The sequence below is a fragment of the Diuraphis noxia genome, unplaced genomic scaffold, assembly GCF_037042655.1.
Source record: "Diuraphis noxia isolate RWA-SAM2 unplaced genomic scaffold, SU_Dnox_SAM2 contig0003, whole genome shotgun sequence".
In the NCBI taxonomy this organism is placed as follows: Eukaryota; Metazoa; Arthropoda; class Insecta; order Hemiptera; family Aphididae; genus Diuraphis; species Diuraphis noxia.
In genome coordinates this window covers 44642809-44650088 of record NW_028301713.1, presented here as the reverse complement: position 1 = coordinate 44650088, position 7280 = coordinate 44642809, and the positions used below count along the sequence as shown (strand labels likewise).

General features: G+C 25.6%; 1 long non-coding RNA gene across 1 annotated transcript; it reads left to right on the top strand.

The window, feature by feature from the left end:
- The first annotated feature begins 524 nt into the window (after positions 1-524).
- Positions 525-1359, top strand: LOC149057429 (uncharacterized). Its single transcript, XR_016191104.1, has 2 exons — positions 525-849; positions 948-1359. It is a non-coding gene; the product is annotated as an uncharacterized LOC149057429 (long non-coding RNA).
- Positions 1360-7280: the final 5921 nt, after the last annotated feature.

Here is a 7280-nt window from a genome sequence, read left to right as displayed (position 1 = left end):
ATAAAGCTCATAGTTACACAGCTCCACTCTAAAGTTACTAAATTACTTACATACCTATACATAAAATAATCTAAAATATTTTATTTAGTATAATATACATTAGGCGGTAGAAGGGAAAAAAGGCAAATGAAAAAAAATCAATGAAAATTAGATTAGGTACGAAAATATTTTACAAAAATAATTATTATAATAAATAATATTTAACGAAAATAGACGTTAAATATACGTGGTTATTTTGTGCATTAGCCCTCTGGGTCTCCATTCTTCTCTCTCTCTCACATTGAGAGATTTTATAATTTATTGATGACAACCCAATGGAAACCACAAGTCACTAAGTGAGTGAAAATAATCTTTATTATTTGCGATAATGCGTTAAATACCTATATCTGGTATCGGTATGAGTACCACGGGTCATGTGGAACTATAATAAAAATGTAAAATCCATACTTATCTTATAATGATTCAAGTTCATATAATGAGATTTTATGAAATATCTGGAGTAGTAATAGTAGTAATATTATAGTACGAGTATGTTAGTTCCTTAGTAGTACGCTGTGTTCTCGACTGTTCTGTATCCAGCAACAATGGAAATAATAAAATCGAACAAAAAATTGACAACATTTGTCTTGATAGTTATATGATGTACATTTTAAACTTTAAGACAAGAGATTTAATTAAATGGCGATGTTCAAAAAAGTCTTTGTTAAAGTGTCTAGCAGTTTTAAGTAGGTACTTATACCGTTAAACTAATGACAAATCAAAATATTCTGCAACACGGTCATAATCATTTACCAAATCGCAAAGAAATCATGGTAACCAAAGCTTTGATCAATATAAAAGAAAAATCATGTAAGCATAAATAGATAATAATATGTTAATCAATTGTATAAACATTTAATGATTTATGTGTATTATATCTATATGTGCATGAAACTATGAAAGTACAGTAGACGGGTATCTGCCTAATCTATAGAGAAGTGAGTCTCATAATTTACCATATACAATTTTACCGGTAAGGTAAATTTACAAAAAAAATTTTACGATTTACATTTTTTCACTTTATTTGTATGATTTTGTATTTTTTATCAAAATATTAGGATTATAATATAAATTATGATTTTTATGAAATGATAATGACCGATACGCGTGTTACGAATTATTGTAATAGCACAATTCGACAACCATTGCGTCATTACAGTGAAAATTATTTTAATTTTATATTTTACCACAGCTAATAATTATTATTTTTATTTTTATTAAAGGGTTTAAATACTTATGCTTTTTTTTATATTTATCTTGCCTTCTTTGTACATAATATTGTGAAAAATCTAATAAAGTAAACTAATAATTGAATTGTAATTTGTAATAAAAAAATTAAAAATTTTACCGTTAATTTGGTAGCCCAAAAATATCAAATACCTAATGTTTTTACGTAAAACCCACAGATATATACAATAACTAGATAGCTAACTAAGATAGCAGTTGGAAGTCAACCGCCATATGCGTGGTAGTCAATGTTTACATTAATTATTGTTATTGTATATATCTGTGGTAAAACCTACTTCACTATACAGTAATTTATATAATATAAAATATGATGCAACACTTCAACCTGAATAATAAATTTAAGTCCTAATGAGTTATATTATATGTTACATCAAATAACAATATATTACCTATAGTAACTAATAGCTATAGATTTATTAAAATATATATAGGTACTTAATCCATATGCGTACCCTATACTAACTGTATTAGCGAATCCTTGACATACCTATTATTAGATATACTGGTTTTTTCTAAACTTTCTGTTTAGATTATATCATAATGACTAATGAATACTGCTGAGTAGATACCCATCATTTGAATTTTTATTTTAAAACTATAATGTACAGAAATAATAATGATTCCATTTACTGTACTGAAAAAGGCTAGCGAAGAGATGGAAAAAGAGGTATTTTATCAGATGAAAGTTTTCAGCGGGAGGGTGGTTTTTTTAAAAAAAATTATAATTTTTGAAAGGCTTTGAAATAATTTGTATTGTAATTTGTAGGTATACCGTATATGGTATATAATATAATAAGATACATTCTAAACTTGTACAATTTACTGCAGGGGCGTATACAAGGGGGGGGGGGCGATAGGGGCGATCGCCCCCCCCCCCTGGACATTGTTGAATGTGTTTCATGTATAGGTGCTTACATATTTTATTATAATGTTATATTAAAAAATTAAAAATACCGTGCATATTATTTTTTCTTAATGGAAATGGAATAAATGGATAATGGTTATCAAAAACCTGTTATCAATTAAGAATGAAAATAAGACTGATTAAAATAAAAAAATTAGAGATATCGTGGCTATAATCACAGATATATACAATAATTACTATTGTTGTTGTATCTGTGGCAGTGTGTCTATAATAATTATTAATTGTGATCGTCTTCAACTTACAAGATTTTATCATTTATTTTTTTTTTAATGGTCCGCACTCTGCAACCTTATTAGACATTAGTATAAAGTATAATTTTTGTGACATTAATTTTTAGCTTACTAGGCAATAAATCTAATTAACTAAAAAAAACTGCCTTATGAAATAATTTGCATTAATGTATATTTTAGTCTTTACTTACCCATGTTGAGCAAAATCAGTTTAGATTTTTTTTACAACTAGTTATTATTTATGACATAACTTAAATAGTTAAAAATGCTATCATATTTATTTAATTTCCGCTATTCAGTATTACTTTACTCAGATAGTCTGATTTAGATATTTAATTGATTAATTAATTTAATTATGTGATTATTTTTATAAATTTGTCCACCTTTTTTCCTTTGCATATATCCTTCTGAAATATGCTTAATGTTACATCAGGTTAAAAACATGACTGAGAAGCCAAATGTCTCAGTAAAAACTGACAGGTTTGGCTTTGATGAACATTCATAGAAACAACTATTGACACATCAAAAGTTGTAGAAAAATTTTCAAAGACTAAAAGAAAATTGGATTTTGTTATTTAAATATTATTTTATTATTATATATTTAATATAACTATTATTATATTATGTGGTTATTATAATATGCTTTTATATTTATATGTACCTATGTCAAGTTATTTTATTTGGTTTATTGTTGATGTTGTTTACAATAATTAATGTTATGGGTTATGAAAGTGGGTAGAAATCAATTATTGACGTTTAAGCAAGCGAAACAATCGAAAAATTTTGATCCGCCAATTTATTTATAATCTGTACACTGTCGTTTATGTACAAATTTTTTTATAAGAACCTATGATTTGAGTTCAAATTTCACCCTCCCCTGGAAGAAGAACTGAATACGCCCCTGATTTACTGTCGTCTATCACTACATCTATTACCTACTGGTTAAAAGTTATATTACATCTACCTAGATGGGAATTAATTTTTGTCAAATAAAGATTATATACCTAGTGATTATTATTATTATTGAGTCGTGACCCATGGATGGTTATATAAACAAAATACACGTCAATAAGCTATGACAGGAGTAGCGAACTGCCGAACCTTTTTTGGGTGTAGTGCCAAATTTTAGCAATCAGGGATTTGACAATTTTTCGTGTGCTCAAAGTTTGTAAATACTGAATAGAACAAAGTAACATAATCAATCTTATAGGAATATTATAAAATTTTAAAATATTAATAATTTATTTATTTGAAATTTTTATAAATACAATTTTAAGAATAGCATAATTTTTCTCAGTTTTAATTTTTATGTGTCATTGAAATTTGATAAACGTATGTCACGCGTGACGTGGGTTCACTATACCCCTAACTAGTCTATAACAATATAAATTATGAATTATTAGTGTCTGCAGGTGCCTCATATTTTCAACCATAATTAACCATTATCTATTTTCAATTTAGTTCTTATAACAATCATACTGCAGGGTGTAACAAAAAAATGAAATAACTTTTATTCTAACCAATATTTTTTAAATTTTTATTGTACATATTATTGACACATTTGCTATACACATCATGTATAGTACAACTCTTTATACTTATTTTATTTATTTTTAATACCAAAATTAATAAATTTGAAATTTGGTTTTTAGAAAAATTTTGATTGTAAACACATTTTTTGTAATCGTAGTTTTTTTTACAATTCAATTTTTTTATGAGAATATTTCTAAATGTTATGTAATTTTTCTAACCTACTTACTTGTTATTTGTTAAAATCTAATAATTTTTTTTAAATATTATTAATTTTCAAATGAATGATGAGTTATTTAAAAATTTGGAACCAATTTTAAAAAATCATAAAAAATAAGACTCCTAATTTAGATAAATTTACTTACAATAGATAGTTTCCTAAAAATCTGATTTACAAATTGGCTACTTTTTAGTTTCTAAAAAAATGTTAACTAGATTTTAAATAATTTATTTTAACTATTAAAAAAAGAGCGGGAAAGTGGATATCGCTCTGCTGTACAGTAGGTTACAAGTGGGTTACTGTAATGGATGGAATTAAATTTGAATTCAATGATATTATATCATTGTATACGTAAAACGATTCTGAGCGGAAACTGTTTATCTGTCTTGGATGTATTATAGATGATTAAAATTTTTCAAATTTTAGATTTAAAAAGAAAATTTTTTTATGAATTTCTAGCATAAAACAATTTATGAATTTTCCTGATTTTTACGTCAAAATTCAAACTTTGAATGCTTATAAAGAAACATTGTGACTATATATTTCTTTTATTTTTCACCTGCTATTGTAAAAATATGTTAGGAACCTTGTATTTAATTTTCAAATCTTAGATCTAAAAAGAAAAACTTTTATGAATTTCTATCTAAGACACTTTGAACATTGCCGTAATTTTTAAGTATTAAGTCAAAATTTTAACTTTTAATGCTTTAAAAAAAATCGTGACTATGTATTTTTAATATTTTTCAACTGCTATTGTTAAAATGTGTTAGAAGCCTTGTATTAAATTTTCAAGGCTTTCTACCCAACAAATAAATTTTTATCGATATTTACAGAAAAAAAAACAAAAAAAAGTTGAAAAATTAAAATGTCAGTAAACAGCTCAAAACAGATCTAAATATTTGAAATATTTCTAGTATTGAAAATTTTATCAAATATAGAAAAAGCTTATACAAACATTTAGTGAAAATTTCAAGTATCTGCGGTCATTTGTTGTAGAGTTACACCGAAATCCAATGTTGTAAAAATTTAAGTTTCAAATGTTCATAAAAATTTAATTTGAATTTCCAGTGGACATTTTTTTTGTGATAAAGATTGACAAACTTATATTCCTAATATCCTTACGGGATATTTTACGCACAATCAATTTTTGACAAAATAAATTTTGGTTTTTGATGTAACTTTAAAACAAATGACCATAGATACATGAAATTTTCATCAAATGTTTATATGAATATATTCTATCCAACATGCCATTTTTCGATCAAAAATGTTCGACTTAAATTGAACTATTCATAATAGGCATATGCAAATTTCGATCATTATTAGTTTTTGTTAAATTAATATCGATAAAAATGTATTTGTTGGGTAGAAAAGCTTAAAATTTTAATACAAGGCTTCTAACACATTGAAGCAATAGCAGTTGAAAAATATTAAAAATACATAAACACGATTTTTTTTATAAGCATTAAAAGTTCAAATTTTAACTAAATTGATAATACGATAAGGTTGAATATTATTTTCTTATTATTGCATTTATATATTTTTATATGTTAATATATTAATATACTTTAAAAGTTTTGAGTACCCACGAATAGTGTATTTAAATTAAAACAAAATAACTAAAATCGATATTCTTGGTTATTTAATATTGTAATATGTAATTTCATGCAAATTTGAATTAAATAAACAATACAAAAAATAATGGTTTATGTATTTTTTTTATTACAATGGTATAGCTACTTACTTACCTTGCTTAAAAATTTGCAATCTTTAGATTTGTTATATTTTTAACTACAAAGCAATTTATAAATTTTAATTTGATAAATGTTGCCGAAATTTGAACTTTTAAAGCTTTTAAAAAAATCGTGTCTATGTATTTCTAATGTATTTTCATTTGTATGAATATATCAGGATTCTTTTTTAAAAGTTTTTTAGCCCAGCGAATACATTTTATTGACATTTATGGGAGAAAAAAAATGGAAAATGTCTGTAAATAGCTCAAAATGTGTAGAAATATTTTGAAAATTTCATCAAGTTTATAAAATGATAAAATCAACATAATATGATGTGAATTTTATATAGTGGAGTTATATACGCTAAAATTATTAAACAATTGAAGTTACGTAAAGCAAACCCACATACAAGCACAGATAATATTCTTAACATCAACTTTCTGAATAGGTCGATTCACTATAACGTTAATACCAATGAAAATAGATCTAATCCACTGAGCGTGAATTTTGTGTTACGTACGTGTTAATAGATAATGAACCGGGTACCAAATAAAAACAAAAAGAAATCCTTAATTTTTCATTATTACTGAACACAGTTATGAAAGTTGAAAAACCAGACTAAACCACGAGCAGATCTCTCCAGTGCCACAGCTGCAAGAGCACAAGCACACAAGTAATTAGTAATTACAAGGGCTCGGATGTTGTTGCACTAAAAATGTTATAAAATTGATTGCATTATAGCTGTGATAAAACCCAAAATTGCAATAAAAAAATTTTTAGTACCAAAAAAATTAAAAAAAAAATATATTAACAAATTATTTTATGAAATGGATTAAGTCATTTTATTAAGTAATATTGTTTTATAAGATAGGTTTTAAACGAGTAGATAATAAAAAAGATTCAAATTCAAATTCTCCTCAGTTGTCATTAAATATCTGGTAAATTGTGCACCCTTATAAAGTTAGCAGCACAACTATGACAGACACTCATGAAACACATCCAAAAAATTTGTTGGCAACTTGTTGGACATTGTTGGATCAATCTCAGAATTTGTTGGACATTATTTTCGCAGGTAGAGCTTTCGACACTTTTGTGCTGCCAAATATACTACAGCAGCACAACTTTATGTCATCAAAGTTTCACCCCTATAAAAAATGTCAAGCATGATTTGTCGGACATTGTTGGACCTATCTGACTGTTTGTGTTTTGAATATTCAAAGCTTAAGAATATCTCTTGCTATTAGTTCAATAGGTAGCATAATTTAAACTGCTGAATTCCAACAGAATACGTAGGATACATTATATTTACGTTTAATTTAAACTAACTTTCATTGTAATGCAATTGAAATGTATGA